Consider the following 22,709-nt stretch of genomic DNA (forward strand, 5'->3'; position numbering starts at 1 on the left):
ACAATTGTGACCATCCTTGGCTTCTACTACATCCAACTAATGTAAATCAATGTCAATGTTGTTAAGCAGATTGATCGGAGACTAGATGAGAATGCCCTTTCTGAAGAATGTGCCATTTAATAGAATTCCTTGATTCTAGATTAGCAAAGCAATCTTCCAACCATGGGTTAACAGAAGCAATGTGGAAATACTTCATTAAGCAAAATCTGGCATTAAAAGTTTACCTGCAACGATGAGATTTGGTCTGAATAGAAACTGCAGCCTTTTGCATGACATGTAATTCCAAACCTTTTGAGTTCAAAATGGGGAGGAAGGATTCAGACACCCACACATGCTGGGTCTGCATAATGTTGGTACAGTCAGACATAGAACAAAGCAATGCAGTAAGTTTCACACAGCAGGGCTCTTCCCACAACCAAGATGAAAAGGAAACCTGTAAACTTACGGCATTCTAACTTACCCTTTGCGGTTACCCTTTGTGGGGGCATTTATCATACAACAGAGTGAAGACCTGATTGCCTTCCATCTCTGCTGTATTTCTAGTTTCTTAGGGACACGAATAAATCTTTTAAATTCATATTCCTTGTATATAATACAAAACCTGACTGTTGAAAAAAAATGAGAGAGTGAGGGAGTTATTTCTGTGACTCAGAAAAAGACTAACCCAATATAACCACATTTATATTTTTAGAAGATCTATTTGCAACCGAATACTCAAAGATTCTGCCATATAAAAATTACAGAATTACTAGGTGAAAATAAGTTACTTCTTATAAAAACAGAAACATTACTATTGAGCTTAAGATGGAAGAAGTTGGTGGTGTTCATGTTACAATCTTGAGAATGGATTTTGAGAAATGCATATTTTTGCTTACTAAGTGAAGAAAAATTTTTAAATTTTCATAAACTTTCATCTAAAATTTCAATTCACAATTAAATACAGCAGCAACATTGGATATACACAAAGTATATGCACTTCAGATCAGGGCCCCCCTATTCTTAACTAATCTGAAACCCAGATTTAGAGACTAGTGGGCTACCTATTCTTCAGGGAAATCTCTGTAAACATTGATTCTCCCAGATGAGGAACTGGTAAATAGTAGCAAATCCTGTAGATAGTTTCCGATAGGTCTTTTTCTCTCCTTTTTCAGCTCCATTACCCAAGGTCAGGTGACCCATATTTTTTCTCTTCTTTCTAATTTGTATTTTTGGTTCACTAGGTACATATGCAGGTTGGTTATTTGAATAAACTGAATATCACATGGGTTCGAGGTACAGATAATTTTGTCACCCAGGTCATGAGCCCAGTACCTGATAGGTAGTTTTTCAATTCTCACCCTCCTCCTGGCCTCTACTTTCAAGTAGGCTCTAATATCTATTGTTATCTTCTTTGTGTCCATGTGTATTCAGTATTTAGCTCCCATTTGTAAGTAAGAACATGCAGTATTTGGATTTATGTACCTGTGTTAATTTGCTTAATAGCTTCCATCCATGTTGCTGCAAAAGACTTCATCTTGTTCTTTTTGATGGCTCTGTGGTATTCCATGGTACAGATGTAGCACATTTTTATTATCCACTCCACCACTGATGGGCATCTAGGTTTATTCCATGTCTGCTATTGTGAATACTGTTGCAATGAACATACACATGCATGTGTCTTTATGATAGAACAATTTATGTTCCTTTGAGTATTTACCCAGTAATGAGATTGCTTGGTCAAATGGTAGTTCTATTTTAAGTTCTTTGACAAATTGCCAAATTGCTTTAAACAGTGGTTTAACTAATTTACATTCCCACCAGTAGTATATAAGTATTCCATTTTCCCTACAACCTTGCTGGCATCTGTTACTTTTTACCTTTTTTATTTTATATTTTTTTAGGCGGAGTCCTACTCTGTCATCCAGGTTGGAGTGCAGCAGAACAAACTCAGCTGACTGCAACCTCTGCCTCCTGGGTTCAAGCAATTCTTCTGTCTCCGCCTCCTAAGTAGCTGGGATTACAGGCATGTGCCACCATGCCTGGCTAATTTTTGTATTTTTAGTAGAGCTGGGGTTTCACCATGTTGGCCAGACTGGTCTCAAACTCCTGACCTCAGGTGATCCTCCCTCCTCAGCCATTCAAGGTGTAGGCATGAGGCACTATGCCCAGCCATTTGACTTTTTAATAATAACCACTCTGACTGGTGTGAGATAGTATCTCATTGTGGTTTTATATTTGCATTTTTCTAATGATTGGTGATGTTGAGCATTTTTTCATATACTTGTTGGCCGTGTGTACATCTTCTTTTGAGAAATGTCTGTTCATGTCCTTTGCCCATTTTTAATGGTGTTGTTTGCTTTTTGCTTATTGATTTGTTTAAGTTCCTCATAGAGTCTGCATATTAGACCTTTGTCAGATGCATAGTTTACAAATATTTTCTCCCATTCTGTAGGCTGACATGACCCTTCTTTTAATCTGGATTACCACACAGCTTTCTATCTGATCGTTTCCTATTTTTTTCTAATTTGTTTTTCTAGCCATAGCCAACCCACTTTCTCAAAAACTAATCTCTGCTTTAAACAACTGAATGGCTCAACCGGGCTCTTAGCATGAATCCCACCCCTCTAGTCACTGACTGCAGACTTTGGTCCCAGTCAACATCTCCAGCTTCAACTCTGTGACTACTCCCCTTATTCTAACATCTTCAATGAACTCCTTTGAGATCTCTGAAAAAGCTATGCACTTTCTCACTTCTGGATTTTTACACATGCTGCTCTGTTCCTCTATCTGGAACACTCTCTCCCTCAACTCTTTGCCCCCTGCCTTGTCTAGGACATTACTTTCACATCTCAACCAAGAAGCTGCTTCATCAAGAAAGTCCTCATTTTTCTGTTTCCCTCTCTAGACTATAAACACCACAGGAAAGTCCCATTGTTTTTTGTTGTTCTCTATTGTATTCCCAATGTCTAGTATAATGCCAGGCACAGAGTAGGCACTACACAGATATTTCCAAAATTAATTGATTAATTCATTAATACTGGTTATCAAAGACAAGTCACTGGAGTCAAATGTTCTGTGTCATTCCTTCATGGAAGATCTATTTACCTTCTTTAAGAAACAACAGGTCCCCCAGATCCAAGATGGCTGAGGGCCCCTGGATCCAAGATGGCCAATTAGGAGCAGCTCAGGATTGCAGCTCCCAGTGAAAGCACAGAGGGTGAGTGGACGCCGCATTTCCAGATGGATTTTTATTGCCCACAGACCAGGAGATTCCCAGGCAGAGGAGCCCCATGGGTCGCCAGCGTGGCTGTTTTGGCTGGTGCAGCTGTTTTGCCGGTGCCCCGGCATGGCGGTTCTCCATACAAAATACGCTGGTCTGGGTGCCCTTTTAAGCTGGCAATTGGAGCTCTGGGAAGGCAGAGTTGCCCATTCATCTGATTAAAAGGGACTGAAACAGGGAGCCAAGCCAGGAGATTCCTGGGCAAAAAAACGCCGCAAATCTCAGTGCCCCTGTTTCAGCTGACGCAGTGGGTCACTGCAAGGTAAATCACACAAATCCCGGTGCCTTTTCAACAGGTAACTGCAACACCTGGGAGAGAGTTGACCGTTCAACTAAAAAAAAAGGCTCTGAGGCAGGGAGCCAGGTGATCAGGCTCAGCTGGTCCCACTCCCACAAAAAAAAAAAAAAAAAAAAAAAAAAAACAGCAATTGGAAACGCTCTAGGTTGAGAGTTTCACAGCAAGCACAGCTGAACCCGGGACAGTCCAGCTCTGTGGGGGAGGAGCATCCGCCATTACCGAGGTACTCCACCACTACGGAGGTAGTCCGCCATTGCTGAGGCAGCCGGCCATTGCCAAGGCAACCCGCCATTACAGAGAGAGTCCACCATTACAGAGGTTGGTCACCATTGCTGAGGCAGTTCTAACTACACCCATATAAACAGGACTGCAGGGAAGTTACATGGCAGCTGGGCAGAGCCCACAGCAGCTCAGCAAAGCCTCTACAGGCAGACAGTGACTAGGCTGCCTCCTTGCTGGGCAGGGCAGCCCTGAAAAAAAGGCAGCAGCACAACAGAAACTCATAAATAAAGCCCTAACTCCCTGGGACAGAGCACCTGGGGGGAAAAAAGGGGGGGTTGTGAGTTCTGCTGCAGCAGACTTAAACGTACCTGCCCAGCAGCTCTGAATGAACAACGGAGCTGACAGCTCAGCACTTGAGCTCCTATAAAGGACAGATTGTCTCCTCAAGCAGCTTCCTGACCCAAGTATATCCAAAGAGTCACCTCATAAAGAAGAGATCAGACTGACGTTTGGTGGGCATCCTTCTGGGACAAAGGTAGCAGAAGAAGAAACTGGTAGCAACCCTTACTGTTCTGCAGCTGCTGCAGGTGATCCCCAGGCAAGCAGGGCCTGGAGTGGACCTCAGCAGTCCTATAGCAGAGGGGCCAGACTGTTAGAAGGAAAACTAAGAAAGAGAAATAACTTCATCATCAACAAACTGACATCAAATCAGAGACCCAATTAGAAAGTCAGCAATTACAAAGATGACAGGTGGATAAATCCACAAAGATGGGAAGAAACCAGTGCAAAAAGGATGAAAACACCTGAAACCAGAACACCTCTCCTCCTACAACGGAGCACAACTCCTCACCAGCAAGGGAACAAGGCTGGATGGAGAATGAGTGTGATGAAATGACAGAATCAGACTTCAGAAGGTGGATAATAAGAAACTTCTGTGACCTAAAAGAACATGCTCTAACACAATGCAAAGAAACGAAGAATCTTGAAAAAAGATTTGATGAAATGCTAACAAGAATGGACAACTTAGAGAGGAATATAAGTGAATTGATGGAGCTGGAAAACACAACACGAGAACTTAGCGAAGCAGGCACAAGTTTCAACAGCCGAATTGACCAAGCAGAAGAAACGATATCAAAGGTCGAAGATCAACTCAATGAAATAAATTGAGAAGGCAAGATTTGAGAAAAAAGGGTAAAAAGGAATGAACAAAGTCTCCAAGAAATATGGGACTATGTGAAAAGACCTAATCTACGTTTGATAGGTGTACCTGAATGTGACGAAGAGAATGAATCCCAGCTGGAAAATACTCCTCAGGATATTATCCAGAAAAACTTCCCCAACCTAGCAAGGTAGGCCAACATTCAAGCCCAGGAAATACAGAGAACACCACAAAGATATTCCTCTAGAAGAGCAACTCCAAGGCACATAATTGTCAGATTCACCAGGGTTGAAATGAAGGAGAAACGGCTAAGGGCAGCCAGAGAGAAAGGTCGGGTTACCCACAAAGGGAAGCCCATCAGACTCACAGCAGATCTCTCAGCAGAAACCCTACAAATCAGAAGAGAGTGGGGGCCAATATTCAACATCCTTAAAGAAAAGAACTTTCAACCCAGAATTTCATATCCAGCCAAACTAAGCTTCATAAGTGGAGGAAAAATAAAATCCTTTGTGAACAAGCAAGTACTCACAGATTTCATCACCACCAGGCCTGCTTTACAAGAGATCCTGAAAGAAACACTACAGATAGAAAGGAACAACCAGTACCAGCCGCTCCAAAAAAATATCAAAGGGTAAAGAACATCAACACAATGAAGAATCTGAATCAACTAACGGGCAAAACAGCCGGCTAGCATCAAAATGGAAGTATCAAATTCACACATAACAATATTAACCCTAAATGTAAATGGACTAAATGCCCCAATCAAAAGACACAGACTGGCAAATTGGATAAAAAGCCAAAACCCATCAGTGTGCTGTATCCAGGAAACCCATCTCACATGCAAGGATACACAAAGGCTCAAAATAAAGGAATGGAGGAAGATTTACCAAGCAAATGGAGAGCAAAAAAAAGCAGGAGTTGCAATTCTCATCTCTGATAAAATAGACTTTAAAGCAACAAAGATCAAGAGACAAAGAAGGACATTACATAATGGTGAAAGGATCAATGCAACAAGAAGAGCTAACGATCCTAAATATATATGCACCCAATACAGGAGCACCCAGATACATAAGGCAAGTTCTTAATGACTTACAAAGAGACTTAGACTCCCACACAATAATAGTGGGAGACTTTAACACACCATTGTCAATATTAGATCAACCAGACAGAAAATTAACAAGGATATCCAGGACTTGAACTCAGACCTGGAACAAGCAAACCTAATAGACATTTACAGAACTCTCCACCCCAAATCCACAGAATATACATTCTTCTCAGCACCACAACACACCTACTCTAAAATTGACCACATAATTGGAAGTAAATCACTCCTCAGCAAATGCAAAAGAATGGAAATCATAACAAACAGTCTCTCAGACCACAGTGCAATCAAGTTAGAACTCAGAATTCAGAAAGCAACCCAGAACTGCACAGCTTCATGGAAACTGAACAACTGGCTCTTGAATGTTGACTGGATAAACAATGAAATGAAGGCAGAAATAAAGATGTTCTTCGAAACCAACGAGAATGAAGACACAACATACCAGAATCTCTGGGACACATTTAAAGCAGTCTCTAGAGGAAAATATATAGCAATAAGTGCCCACATGAGAAGCAAGGAGAGATCTAAAATTGACACCCTATCATCAAAATTGAAAGAGCTAGAGGAGCAAGATCAAAAAAACTCAAAACTTAGCAGAAGACAAGAAATAACTAAGATCAGAGCAGAACTGAAGGAGATAGACACACAAAAAACCCTTCAAAAAATCAATAAATCCAGGAGCTTGTTTTTCGAAAACATCAACAAAATAGACAGACCACTAGCCAGATTAATAAAAAGGAAAAGAGAGAATAACCAAATAGATGCAATAAAAAACGATAAAGGGGATATCACCACAGATTCCACAGAAATTCAAACCATCATCAGAGATTATTACAAACAACTCTATGCACATAAACTAGAAAACCTGGAAGAAATGGATAAATTCCTGGACACTTGTCTCCTCCCAAGACTAAACCAGGAAGAAGTCGAAACCCTGAATAGGCCAATAACAAGGTCTGAAGTCGAGGTAGCAATTAAGAGTCTACCACCCAAAAAAAGCCCAGGTCCAGATGGGTTCACAGCTGAATTCTACCACACATACAAAGAGGAGCTGGTACCATTCCTTCTGAAACTATTCCAAATAACCCAAAAAGAGGGAATCCTTCCCAAATCATTTTATGAGACCAACATCATCCTGTTACCAAAACCCGGCAGAGACTCAACAAGAAAAGAAAACTTCAGGTCAATATCCATGATGAACATAGATGCAAAAATCTTCAATAAAATACTGGCAAGCCAATTGCAATAGCACATCAAAAAGCTTATCCACCATGATCAAGTAGGAATAATCCCAGGGATGCAAGGCTGGTTCAACATACGCGAGTCTATAAACATAATCCACCACATAAACAGAACCAAAGACAAAAACCACATGAGTATCTCAATTGATGCAGAGAAGGCCTTTGACAAAATTCAACAGCCCTTTATGCTAAAAACCCTCAATAAGCTAGGTATTGATGGAACATATCTCAAAATAATAAAAGCTATTTACAACAAACCAACAGCCAATATCATACTGAATGGGCAAAAACTGGAAGTATTCCCTTTGAAATCTGGCACTAGACAAGGATGCCCTCTCTCACCACTCCCATTCAATAGAGTACTGGAAGTTCTAGCCAGAGCAATCAGGCAAGAAAAAGAAATAAAGGGTATTCAAATAGGAAAGGAGGAAGTCAAATTGTCTCTATTTGCAGATGACATGATTGTATATCTAGAAGACCCCATTGTCTCAGCCCAAAATCTCCTGAAACTGATAAGCAACTTCAGCAAAGTCTCAGGATACAAAATCAATGTGCAAAAATCACAAGCATTCCTATACACCAATAACAAACTTAAAGAGAGCCAAATCAAGAACAAACTGCCATTCACAATTGCTACAAAGAAAATAAAATACATAGGAATACAACTAACGAGGAGCGTAAAGGACCTCTTCAAGGAGAACTACAAACCACTGCTCAACGAAATAAGAGAGGACACAAATAGATGGAGAAACATTCCATGTTCATGGTTAGGAAGAATCAATATCATGAAAATGGCCATATTGCCCAAAGTAATTTACAGATTCAATGTTATCCCCATCAAGCTACCAATGACCTTCTTCACAGAACTGGAAAAAATCACCTTAAACTTCATATGGAACCAAAAGAGAGCCCACATAGCCAAGTCAATTCTAGCAAAAAGAACAAAGCGGGAGGCATCACACTACCAGACTTCAAACTATACTACAAGGCTACAGTAATCAAAACAGCATGGTACTGGTACCAAAACAGAGATATAGACCAATGGAACAGAACAGAGGCCTCGGAGGCAACACAACATATCTACAACCATCCGATCTTTGACAAACCTGACAAAAACAAGCAATGGGGAAAGGATTCCCTGTTTAATAAATGGTGTTGGGAAAACTGGCTAGCCATATGCAGAAAGCAGAAACTGGACCCCTTCCTGACACCTTACACTAAAATTAACTCCAGATGGATTAAAGACTTAAACATAAGACCTAACACCATAAACACCCTAGAAGAAAATCTAGACAAAACCATTCAGGACATAGGCGTAGGCAAGGACTTCATGACCAAAACACCAAAAGCATTGGCAACAAAAGCCAAAATAGACCTAATCAAAATGGGACCTAATCAAACTCCACAGCTTCTGCATGGCAAAAGAAACAGTCATTAGAGTGAATCGGCAACCAACAGAATGGGAAAAAATTTTTGCAGTTTACCCATCTGACAAAGGGCTGATATCCAGAATTTACAAAGAACTAAAACAAATTTACAAGAAAAAAATCCACAATCCCATTCAAAAGTGGGTGAAGGATATTAAAAGACACTTTACAAAAGAAGACATACACGAGGCCAACAAACACATGAAAAAATGCTCATCATCACTGGTCATTAGAGAAATGCAAATCAAAACTACATTGAGATACCATCTCACGCCAGTTAGTTAGAATGGCAATCATTAAAAAATCTGGAGACAACAGATGCTGGAGAGGATTTGGAGAAATAGGAACACTTTTACACTGTTGGTGGGAGTGTAAATTAGTTCAACCATTGTGGAAGACAGTGTGGCGATTCCTCAAGGACCTAGAAATAGAAATTCCATTTGACCCAGCAATCCCATTACTGGGTATATAGCCAAAGGATTATAAATCATTCTACTATAAGGACACATGCACACGAATGCTCATTGCAGCACAGTTTACAATAGCAAAGACCTGGAACCAACCCAAATGCCCATCAATGATAGACTGGACAGGGAAAATGTGGCACATATACACCATGGAATATTATGCAGCCATCAAAAACGATGAGTTCATGTCCTTTGTAGGAACATGGATGAACCTGGAAACCATCATTCTCAGCAAACTGACACAAGAACACAAAATCAAACACTGCATGTTCTCACTCATAGGTGGGTGTTGAACAATGAGAACACATGGACATGGGGAGGAGAGCACTACACACTGAGGTCTGTTGGGGGGAAATAGGAGAGGGACAGCAGGGGGTGGGCAGCTGGGGAGAGATAGCATGGTGAGAAATGCCAGATATAGGTGATGTGGAGGAAGGCAGCAAATCACACTGCCATGTATGTACTTATGCAACAATCTTGCATGTCCTTCACATGTACCCCAAAACCTAAAATGCAATAAAAAAAATTTTTTTTAATAAATAAATAAATAAACAAAAAGGAAACAACAAATATAAAAGTATTTTTTGATGTTGTCTTATGAATATTGACAAACCAGCACTTAGGCCCACATTGAAGGACATACCTTCTCTTCCATCTCCATCCAGGCAGAGCCAAGATTTTCCTCAGTGAACAAGTCATGATCTACTTCTAAACAAGAACATATGGGCAATTGAGGCTCCAACATTTTATGCCCTTAGAAAATGATGAGAATTTTAGTGCAGGAAAACTCTAAAGTAGGAACTGCCAAAATAGTACTATTTTACATTTATTGAGTTCTTACTACAAAGAATGCAAATTGCTTCAAGGGGTCTTTTATCTTCAGGGGAAACTGCAAAGAAATGTAAATTGCTTTAAGGGGCATTTTATCTTCATGATAATTCTAAGAAGTAAGTTGTGTTTTTATTCCCATTTTACAAATGAGGAAACTAGAAACTGTGAAGCCCTGAAAATATTTCAAAAGACCTATTGTCCGTCCATTCCCCCTCCCTTCCTTCCTTCCTTCCTTCCTTCCTTCCTTCCTTCCTTCCTTCCCTCCCTTCCTCCCCTCCCTCCCTTCTCCCTTCCTCCCATGAAAACTGGATATGATATATGGGTAGAATAAGGACTGAGGATTTCCCCTAAACTTAAGGGGCATATTCCAGTGGTCCCCCTGGCTGTGTGAAGGAAGAATGTGCTACCACAAGAAGGAGTAAAATCCCTATCACAGGAGAATTCCCAGTCTCATCTGGAGAGTTACCTGGCAGTGCTTTTACCAGGAATTCTGGAGGTACATTGATGACAAAGTATACCATTATATTTTAAATCTAGACCTTGATGTCCAGCACTTTTAAAACAAAGTTGCTCTAAAGATACAACATTTGGACAGTGACACTAATTTTTCTACATTAAATAAAACAATAAAACATCATTTAAAGTGTCAAAGTTTGTAGCTGTGCTCAGAACATATCCAGAGGACACTGGACAGATTGTCTCGAGATCGCACTGAGTAGTATTACCCTGGCGTTTCTTTGTGTTTCAGATTTTAATTCTCAACTTTGCAGGTCTAGAAATTTGAATTTGTTGGTACACCAAGAGCAGAGCAGACTCCTTGAAGAAGGATTCACATTAAACGAATTCACAGTACACTGATGAATAAGTTGGATTGCCAAAGGATTCATTCATAATGGGAGACAGTTGACACGAAATGCACAAATTGGCACAGATTTACATAGCAAGTAAAAATATAATCAAAGATTTGTTTGTTTGCTGAAACTAGATCCAAAGCAAAGGAAATCGAATGCTACAAAATTGAATGGAATTATTCTCATGACACCCCTGAAACTGAACAAATGCCTTTTACTCTGATCTGTGTAGAGCCCATACTGACTGCCTCCACGTCAAACTCACACATTTTTTCCCTTAAACATACTGCCATTGATTAGCTTTAGGGTCAGATTATTATACGTTCAGATTCTGACCCTAGAAACAATTTGTACTTAAAGTGCCTTTTGCACACATCTGAACGTGTCTATTATGAGTTGATTTTCTCTTGAACTTTCAGATCATGACAGTGACTCCTACCCCTTCTATGGATGCCTCCTTCCAGTACTTCCCTCTACCAGGATTTTGTTGTGAAACAAAAGTTGGAAGCAACATACATATTTTAAATAAACGAAGTATTCCATATATGTATATAGTAAGGGGCATGGTGTCAATATAGTTGAAATATCTGTTGTGCCTCTTACACGTAAATGATTAAGATAATTAGTTTCTCTAAAATTTGGGCTCCATTTTTTAAAATAGGCATAATAACATTTATCAGAAAGGGTTTTTGTAAGGATTAAATAAAGGAGACGAGCCCAATGGAGTGTTAAACAAATATTATTTCCCTTCCCCTTAATAAAATTATGACATTTATTGCAGTAATAGGGTTGCAAATTTCACTTACACTGCAACTCAGACATACAAAGGAACATGTTGGTTCCTTATTTTGTCTGTAACTAATCTGATCTCCTTCTTGAGCCCCTACTATGTATATTTAGGGGCTTTTTAAAGTCTATTTAATCCAATCTCATTTAAAGCTTAATCAAATATATAATTTAAATAGTCCCTATAGGTCCTGTTCAATATTTAGGAGTAATTGCTCATCTTCCTTATTTCCACACCTTTAAGCCAGCATCTGGGCACATGTAAGAAGTTTAGCTTGCATAACTTGAGAGAGCAGAGATGCAGAGTTCTCTTGGCTCTTGCTGGGTCTCTATTTGACCACTGCCTCCCATATGCCCTTCATCCAGACCTGGGCTAAGTAGTCCTTCTGTAGCCCCCGCTGACAAGATGAGAGTGGCACTCCCCCTCCCTTCCCACTGATGGCTCTGTAAAGGACATGCTAGCTGTGATCTCAGCTTCCTCCTGGATCCATCCTCCTGCCCCGTGGAGGGACTACTGGAACTCCTGAGTCCCTTTCATGCCTAATTACACTGTGCCCCTGCTTTGGTGTATTTGTACCTGAGATTGGGGCAGGGCAGCCACTCCAAGATCATTTTCAGATTCCAGATGAAAATCAGGGAGAAGTCTCTGTGCCCCACCCACCTCCCACCACCTACCTGATACCTCTCCAGAGAGAAGAATCAACACACCTGTCCTAGCTTTACACTCGTACTTCTGTCTCTCCCTCATTTTCACTATGCCTTAGGATGGAAAAAAGTGAGCTTTTCTTTTACTTCACTGACATTATATCTAGTTTTTATGAAACCACAGGTTTCATAGCCAAGCTACTATATACAGGCAAGAGAGGCCATCTTCCTTATACTCTGGGAAAATGCTACAATCTAGCATTATCAGGCCTAGGCTTTGTTTTTCAAAGAGAAATCAATTGAATGAAACAAATTATCTTTCTCCACAAATCATAGTTTTCCAGCCCATTTTCTTGCTAAAGTAATGAAATTTTTACCCTCTCCTGCCCTTGCATGGTAAGCCTCACAGGTTTGAATCAGAGGTGAAATACTGCAATAAAACATAGTTTTAAGAATGTGATAGATTAAATTATTGGCCCAAATTCTTCACCTCTCCCTATATCCATGCCCTTTGCCATGTAATACTGCAGCTCAACCCATGAAAGGCTGGGTGTTCCCCCCCATCTCTTGACTTTGGGCTTGGCCCTGTGATTGATTTTGCCAATGGCATGATAAAAGCAGGAGCTTGTGCAATTAGACATACCTTCTTGCACCTCTGCTCTTGAAAGACTAAGGAGTGGGAAGAAGAGGAAGAGAAGGGGAGAGGGAGGAGGAGGAAGAGAGGGGAGGAGCGGGAGGAGGAGAAGGAGGAGGAGGAGAAATAGCAGCAGTGAGCCCGCCTACTCAAGAAAAATGAGACGTGGAACAGACCCAGACCAAAGCTTGAAGCAAAGTCTGACATAGATGAGGCCAACCCCCCATGTGACTACAGATGTGTGAGAAATAAATTTTTATAGCTGCATGCCTGTGAGATTTGTTTATTACAGAATTTATTGTGGCACGAGCCAATAGATTCAAGATGGAAGCTGGACAACATCGGTTTACTATTTGCAAAACATTCCTGTCACATGACTGCAGTCTTCAGGCGATGAAGACTCCCTGGAGGAGTCACTCTGCAATAGGCTCCTCACTCAGAAGTTACACCACACAAATGAAGTTAACTTAGAGCACCACTGTCACCTTAGCATTTATCCTCTCCAAATGAAGTGCTATCATCATTTTAAGATTTTTAATCTCTGGAATTGGAAAGAACTTAATTTAGTAAGGATGGACTGGAGTTTGGAAATGAGAAAGAGAAAGAAGCAAATCTTTATATAATCAAATGTATAAAGAGAATTACTAATTTAGATATACATTTTAATAGGCTCTCTCTGCATTGACTGAATTCTCACCCTATGGAATTTTGGTTTAACTGTCCTTGGGTGGGACATTAAATCTTCTCTGATAATTCTACAGTCAGGGCTGAGATGGCAGAGATGACAATCAGATTTTTATTAACTTGTCCTTTTTTTCTTAGATCCTATTAAAGTACTAATACAGTTTCACTTCAGCTATTTACCTTCTAGTCTTTCTAGGTCCATCTATTTTCTAACAAATATTCCTTTCTAAGGTTTTGTACAGTATTTGGTTGTCTATGTTATTTACAAACCCCAAGTAATTTTAAACTTTAAAATGACAAAGGCAAAGAGAAAAGAAACCTCTAGCTAACAGGTCAGGTGATGGAGATAATAATACCCATGGATAAAAATAGCTTCCAAATTATAGCCCCAGGTTTTCTTGTTATTTAAACCATATTGTACTACATTTTCTAAATTTAGCAACCACCATAGCATTCCCCAGGCCTTTTGATAATATTGACAGATTCTGAATAGTTTTGTATCAAAGCAGTAACTATAACTCTTCTAGACACTCATTTTGAGAAATCCAGTTAGACAAAGCTGAAGGTGATTGGAGCATCTGTTCTTCCTCAACAGATTTTGGCTTTCGTCATGTAAGAAATCACCTTTAATTCAACACAAAATCAACCAGCAGAGTATGTTTAGTTATACAATAAAAAATAAATAAATGTAATCCCACTCCCTCTGGTGGTATAACCTACAAATATCTACTGAGGGTGTAATTTGGTTAAAATATTCAAAATGGATTAGGGGACTCTTCCATATTTAGTTTCTTTTTCATTCAGGAAACACTGATACTACTCCATCTCTCCAAAGGGAATAGTTTATGAGTTTTGTAGAAATACATAACAAAAGAAGCATCCATCTTTTTCATTAGTTTCTTATGTCTCACATACTTCATGCCAATGTATGCAGAGAGAAACTCTCTGAAACGGGTCTAAGTATCCATTATTTACCTTTGCAAACCAGAAAATAAGTTCTTAAAGTTTCAAGATTTTATACAGAGATAGTATTATGAATATATTGTTACAGATGCTATTATAGATGTTATTATGATTATATTATTATGATGCTATTATGACTAGTATAAAACAAAAAATAACTGTGCCCTATGCCATTGACTCCCCAGGTTCATGGAAATAATTATGAAATGATTGATCAAGTTTACACCTTCTGTATTGGAGAACTCTATGCTGTGGTAAGGATATCATAAACAGTAGGCATATCAAATATTTTTCTAAAGATACAATCATACCTAAAAACACGTATTCTCAAAATGATCTGATTAGATGTGCATATTGCTTTTCATTACTTTGCGGCATTTTTTTTTCCATTAGAAGACATTTTACTTCTACACTATACATAGGTTTGGTGGCCTAGAGAGAGACTCAAAGAGGCTCCTGACCCCAACACACCTTACAATCCCATTCTCTTTGTATGAAAGTCCATATTGTATGATAAAGCGCGCACTCTGGACCCGGTCTGCCCAGTTCATCTAATCACTAGCTGTGTCACCATGGGCAAGTTCAATTCACCCTGCTGTGCCTTTGGAATACAGGTAGTATGTTAGAAGAATGCAGGTAATTAAAGGTCGTACTCATGGAGCTGTTGTAAGGTATAAAGCTTAGAACAGTGTCTGGCACAGAATTAGTACTGGGCAAGTGTTCAATGTTATTGTTGATGTTTGATTGAATAACAGAACTATAATATATGCAGTTTCAGCTTCAATCATACTGAACTTTTCTCAGTTATTTAAATAAAATATCTTTCCTTCAGCCTTAGGATCCTTTCACATACTTTCCCTCTTCCCTACACTGTCCAATACTGTAGCCACTGGCCACATTTAAGGCTCTTTAAATGTAGATGAATTAAAATTAAATGAAATGTAAAAGTCAATCCATTGGTTGCACTGGCCACATTTAAAGTGCACAATCACCATATGTGGCTATTGAGTTAGACAGAACCAACATAGAACTTTTTTATCATCACAGAATGTTCTATCAGAAAGCGCTGGTCTAGACTGGCCTTCCTCTCACTTTAATTCCTATTCAGTCTTCATACTGATGCTTAAATATCACTTCTTCAGTGAATCCTTCCCTGAGCCCAAGTCAATGTTAGGTCCCTCCACAAATCTTCCCAGAGCATGCTAGATTTTTTCCTTCAGAGATCTCTTATATTTATGCATATGTTTAATGAAATATTCCCACTAGGCTGTAAGAACTTTGAAAAAAAGGGATCATGTAGGCACATAGTAAACACCTAATAAATATTGCAGACTGAATGACTATGATAGGGAATTTATAAAGTCATTTAATATTTTAATAGCTAATATATATCACATGCTTACTGTGTGCAGGGCACTATTCTGAACACTTTATATAAACATATAAAGCTATTTAACTCCATGAGGTATTAGGTGCTTGTATTCATTATCTATTGCTGTAGGATAAGTTACTACAAGCATGGTAGCTTAAAACAACATGTATTTATTATCTCACAGTTTCTGTGGGTTAGAGGTCTAAGCACAGCTTAGCTGAATCCTCTGTTTAGGTCTCACAGGCTGTAATCAAGGTATTGGGTAGGCTGTGTTCTCATTTGGAAGCTCAACTGGAGAAGAATCTGGTACCAAGCTCACTTGGGTTGCTGACAGAATTGATTTCCATAATCAGAGTGGGCAATATCCTAACTTAGATCTATCTCTCTCCTAAACTTAAGAAGGAATTTTTAAGTCAACATCTTAATGTAAGTCATAGGTAGGGGATAAAATCATATTGCTATTCTTCTAAATAGCAGGAAAGACATAGAAAGAAAGAGAGAATTAATAGATGTTTCCATCATTCTCCTTTCCTTTACCAAAACTGGTAAAGGAGTTCACCTGTAGAATTTGACTCTTACCATCTTGAGGGAAGAAGATGTGATTTCAAAGTTCCTACTGGTTCTTTGCATAGCTAAAGGTAGAGGCCTCTGTATAAGGTCGTGTCTTTTAACAGAGCTCCTTAATAAGCTTTTGGCCAAGAAAAGAAAAACACGTCAATGAACCAGTTTGGAGAGGGGAAAAGAGTTGTGAAAAGCTAAATTAACCAAGCATAAAAATAAAAAGTACATTGGGATGCCACAGTTCATAGGTAGGAACCCTGGAAAACATCCCAGGTGTTTAAGACACCTAAGATTAGCACATTATTAAATAGTTTTCTGCTTTTCCATTTTCAGTGTTACTCTGTTCCATGCTATGTTACACTTTCCCTCAACTCCCTAAAAACCATTGCTAAAGATCTGTATGCACAGCAGCCTTCAGTGAGGAAATCTGTGGGGAATGCAGGAATAAAGCAGTGAAGGAAATGATCATTTCCCTGAAGGACCAGCACTGCAGAGCACGTTTACATGGAGGGAGGCCCACAGTTCTGTAGTCTTGAGCAAAAAATCCAGGTAGTGCTAAGAGAGATGGTTAAGGGCAAGGTAGCAACCAAGTCGAAATAGCCATCCCTTTTGTCAAGTACAGTAGGGGAGGGTGAGCCTTCAAGGGAAGCAGGCAGGCTCTTGGCCTGCATTCAAGCTCCCTGGCTCAGAATGCTCTCCTCATGTCTTATCCTATAGAGGCACACCAGCTCAACTGTTTACAGGTAATACAGACTGTTCTCTGCAACCATCCCACTGAACCTGATAAACGGGATGTTACTCCATCACCCTGGGAATTGTCCTGTCTGCTAAGACTGAAAACTAAGAAACAGAGCCCTCTTATTTCCTTCTGATGGAGCAACCTTTATTTGAGTGACGAACGTGACTTTCAGAGGTGTCACTTTGAAGGATGAGCATTCTGTCACCTCAGTGAGGAGTTACATAGGGATAAGAGAGCTGCAAGCTTGGGTCCCTTTTCTCTCCTGCTGTCAAGGGAGCTGCTGCTCACAGAGTTCCAGCAATGGAATCTACCCAGGAAAGTGTCAGAGGCAAGGTAAGGATTAGCAGAGCTCCTGTCAGCCTGTGCACAGCCTCTTCTGGGCATTATTCTCAAAAGGGAGCCTCAACACATCTCCCTCTCTAGAGTGAAACAAAGTCATGCCTAACTGCAAAGTTTGTAGTTTTCTGCTTATTGGGTGTCAGCTGACAGCAACACACACACACACACACACACACACACACACACAAGCACACACACATGCACATGCACACCATTCTGCTCAAGATAATTTTTCTGCAGGAAACTACAGCAAGCATCTTCTTCACTGCCTCATGGAGATGCTGAGGGTGCAGATTCCCTGGACCCAGGAGATGCAGTAGCCTCTGGCATCTCAGTTAAACTCTTAAAAGTCCCCCACGGAATTCTTCGTTGTAGAAGATCCACTCTGCTTTATTAACTCCACTGTAGACAGTATTATCATCTGTTTTTATACTTACTCAAGACAGATTTTAAACCAAGAAGAACCTCAGAGAAAGGAGATTTGGGTTCTCGGAGTTCAGACCAAACTAGTTAGAAACATGATATGGCCACAGATCTTAATTATTTCCCCTTTAGGAAGGAAATACAAGTTTTCAGAGGTATGTCATAAACCCACACACTTCTTTCAGCTAGCACTTGATAGCCACATGTCTTTGACAGGGTAATAAAGAGGACTTCCATCCTGAAATCCCCTTCCATGTTGCGAACATAGTAGTACAGATGCAGAAAGACAGGCTTTATCCTCTACTACCTAAGAGTCATGGGTTCCTTTGCAAAAGGATAATAACAACATGCGGCACTTCACACATTTGTTTCATGAATTAAATGAAACAATGAATGTCAAACAGCACAGTTTGGTGCAGAATAAATGCTCAATAAATACTGGATGTTGCTATTACATTATTATTATAATTATTACTATCACCACTTCAAGCGATATGATCTACCAAAAAGGGGCATTAGGAAAACAGAGAGTCATAATAGAGAAGTTAAACGATTTGTACTTTGTTCCAAATTGAAAAAAGAAAAACAAAAAAGTCACTTCATTTTTGTTTGAGCTTATTTTACTTTATTCATCAAATACTATATGATGCTTACTATGTGCCAATTATGGCTCTAAACATAGAACTTATTGCTCCAAAGATTATTTAATTTTAAAGCATCACAAATTTCATAACATCCATATTATAATATATTGAAAATATAACAAATACAAATAATCTGGAGAATGTATATGCTGTTCCATTATGCATTCAAAGAACAGTAACTGAATATGTGCCATGAGCCAGCCCTCATGCTAGTCACTGGGGTGACAACGTTCAACAGACAGACAAGTTACCTGCCCCAGATTAACAACATTGAGATTTTTAAAATAATTACTCTGGTTTTTTTCTGCATTGAATATCAATCTAGACCAAACCGAAGACAGTTTAACCATGTATTTAGCAGCCAGTTTTAGAGCTGCCCTATATAAACTATCTGGCTTCCTGGGGCAATTCATCCATGATTCTCAGAAACTGTAGTTAACGTGGGTAACCAGGAAGGATCACTGACACCGCCAAGCGGTACAGCAGCAGGTCAGACTCAGTTTCCTAAACCAGCGCCAGGATCAGCCACAGCGGGGTGACAGGGAAGCATGAGCCGTCTTGGCTGATTCTAACTGGGGTGAACAGCAGAGACACTTGAAGTACTCCTTACAGCACAGCTCCAAGCCATGTGACCCAGCTGATCAGGGCCATACCACAGGGCAAATTGGCCGGCAGCCATCACTACTGGATAATTCATGTTCACCAAAAGCTCCGGTCAGACAAGGAGGCTCAGGGGCAGAACAGCTCATTGCCAGGCAGGCTCAATTGTCACTGCAAGTATAGGACACCCTTAGGTTTATCCAGTGTGGAAGGGCCTCCTGGCCATAGTAGCGCCTCTTAAATTGTGCTAATGAGAACATATAGATAGAACAGATACAAAAGACATGTAATATAGATACAGGAATATATTTATGTGTATATTGCATGTAGTTACCTTAGTACACATTGTGTCATATGTTTTTAAATATCTCTTATTAAAATGAATGCCTTTGTTATAAGGACTATATCCTATTCTATGGCCGTTACTATTATTCTTAGTCTGCTATTGCTGGGTCTATATTATGGGCTTCTTTGTTCATTCATTCACTGGACAAATGTTCATCAAGCCACTACAAATGCGATGCTTCGGGGATGCAGTCGTGAGTCAAACAGATAAGTTTTTATCTGCCCTTGCAGTTTGTAGTCTAGCATGCTGGGTGACCATTTATATCACTGCTGAGCAAACATTCACTCCCTGCCTCCTCTCACTGTGGATGCGGTATCTTTCTCTACCTCCACTGATATTGGACTTGGATGTGCAACGCACTTTAACCAAAAGAATGTCAGCAGATGAGATGAACAGAGGCCTTCACTGTGCTAGCCTCTTGCATTGCTCCCCTTCTTCATGAAACCAGGTTTTGGGTAGCCCCTGGTCTGATGCTAATGGGTGAACACATAGAGTAGACATGGACCCACTCACATCTCGAAGACAAACAAGCCCAGGTGACCAGAGGCCTAAAACAAAGCTGCCCAGCCAATGCCAGTCTAGATCTGCCAAATCTAGCTGAACTGTAGGTCAACCTGCAGACCCATGAGGTTGAGAATTAAAGCTTGTTGTTACAAGCTTCTGAGTTTGAGGATGATTTCTTATATAACAGTTGTTACAGTAATCCTCAAATACAGAAAGCAACAAAGCAAGAAAATTTCCATCAAATTTGAGAGTCTGATTTTCTATGAAAGACAAATTATATTCCAGTGGAGATATTTTGGAGGATGATGAATTTCTTACCCTTTCTTTATGGATGTGAGCGCCTCTCCCCATGCTACACCGCATGGAGCTTTCCCTTACAATATTATTTTTTCCAAATATCAATAAAAGGGAATCTAGGTCTCTCTGAAACACACAAGCTGCTTTTCCCAATATTCTCACCATTGTATGTCTAGCTTTCATGGATTCATATTTTAAGCAAGTTGTGAGGAAAATTGGGAAGATTTAGAACAAAAATGACAAATGTTATCAAAAGTTTTATAAATGAGGCATAAAACTGAGGGAAAGCGGAGTGCTGAACCCATAACTGAATGTCTGTAGATACTGTTGATGTAGAAGAAAAAAATGGAAGATTTGAATGTAAAACATATTGGCAAACTCATTTTTTTCTGCACTAAGGAGCAAATAAAAATAAGCAAGTTCCTTATAGCAGGATAGTTTTAGGTTAGATGCAGGAGGAAAGGATATCAGCTGAAACAGGTTTCTAGGAAAGGCTTGCTGTCTTCTCTCCTAAAATTGTTTAAGGGAAGGAAAAGTAAAGGATATGAGAACCTGAGCAGAGTCAGAGGAATGGACCAAATCACTGATGCCTATTTCCAGATTATGGATTTATTTGACAAGGTGAAAAATGCCATAGACTACAAATCCTGTTGTCTCCTGTAAGTATCAAAAAAGATTTTTTAAAACTTACTGATCTATCTGCAGCCAATTAAGCTGATTGGATTCCTTTCCTCATGGGGGCCCAGTGTGCAATGGCTGCAAACAGCAGCTTCCTTGGTAGTGTATGCAGCCTGTTTCTTGTATGGGTTGCTCTAAGGGACCTTAGAGACAGGCCTTCCAGATGTATGTTTATGACTCTGACCTTGCACTACCCCAATGTAGGCTCCAAACAGGCAAGTGAGGTGCCATTGGAAAGCCCCAGGGCACCGTGTCCAGGGTTCACATTGGTCAAGTGATCATGTCCATTCACACCAAGCTGCAGAACAAGGACCATGTGATTGAGGCCCTGCACTGGGCCAAGTTCAAGTTCCCTGGTCACCAGAAGATCCATATCTCAAAGAAGTCGGACTTCACCAAGTTCAGTGCTGATAAATTTGAAGACATAGTGGCTGAGAAATGGCTCATCCCTGATGCTATGAGGTTAAGTACATTCCCAATCGTGGCCCTCTGGACAAGTGGTGGGCCCTGCACTCATGAGGGCTTCCACTGTGCTGCCGCCCTCATAATATGAACCAATGAATTTATTTCCTGTCCACAAAATAAATAAATAAATAAATAAATAAATAAATAAATAAATAATCTTACTGGATCTGATGGCAAAACTAAAGTTGCCTGTGCCTAAGATTTTTTTAAAAAATTTATTCACTCATTCAACGAAATTTCATTAAGAATCTACTCAGTGCCTGTCAGTGTTTTATGTAGTTATGAAACTGAAGAACTAGACAAATCACCTGCCCTCATGGAGTTTACGTTATATTCACCATTGTGAGGGCTCAGTGGTACGTGCCTATATCTCAGCTACTCAGAAGGCAGGATTCCTTGGGCCCAGGAATTGGAGTCCAGGTTAGGCAACATAGTGAGATCCCCAACTCTAAATATATATATATACTTTAAAAATATCCTATCACATATGTCACTAACTCAGATTAGTAAGAATAATATAAGTACAGTAAATTTTAAATTTGACTGATTGCTTAAGACTCTTTCTTGGGCCAGGTGCCATGGCTCACACCTGTAATCCCAGCACTTTGGGAGGCCAAGGCAGGCAGATTACAAGGTCAGGAGATCAAGACCATCCTGGCCAACATGGTGAAACCCGATCTCTACTAAAAATACAAAAATTAGCTGGGTGTGGTGGTGCAAACCTGTAGTCCTAGCTACTTGGGAGGCTGAGGCAGGAGAATCACTTGAACCTGGGAGGTGGAGGTTGCAGTGAGCCGAGACCACACCACTGCACTCCAGCCTGGTGAAGAGTGAGACTCTGTTCTAAACAAACAAACAAAAACACTCTTTCTTAAGAGTCTTTCTGGGTCAGTAATTCTTAGACTATTACAGAAAAGTTACACAAATTTATTATTTCTCATACATATTGTTATAAAAGCAAATAATTCCCAGAGTTTTGAAAAGAATTCCAATAGCTTTGAAAAACAAGAATATAAATATGGGAGTCATCTTTGGAAAATTCATGTATTCATTTATTACTCAATACCCTTATCAGATAAAGTTAGTTTTGGAGGTGTTTCTCATATCCTTGACTAAGAGCATTCTTTTCTATTGCTTCACTTCTAGTTTATGAGGAATGGGATCAGGAAAAT

General features: G+C 39.8%; 1 non-coding gene across 1 annotated transcript; it reads left to right on the top strand.

Annotated features, from left to right (window-relative positions):
- Window positions 1–21,093: 21,093 nt before the first annotated feature.
- Window positions 21,094–21,228, top strand: LOC135270465 (small nucleolar RNA SNORA70). Its single transcript, XR_010338639.1, has one exon. It is a non-coding gene; the product is annotated as a small nucleolar RNA SNORA70 (small nucleolar RNA).
- Window positions 21,229–22,709: the final 1,481 nt, after the last annotated feature.

The sequence above is a fragment of the Aotus nancymaae genome, unplaced genomic scaffold (genome assembly GCF_030222135.1).
Source record: "Aotus nancymaae isolate 86718 unplaced genomic scaffold, 86718_ANA_hifiasm-v0.15.2.pri h1tg000062l, whole genome shotgun sequence".
Lineage (NCBI taxonomy): Eukaryota > Metazoa > Chordata > Mammalia > Primates > Aotidae > Aotus > Aotus nancymaae.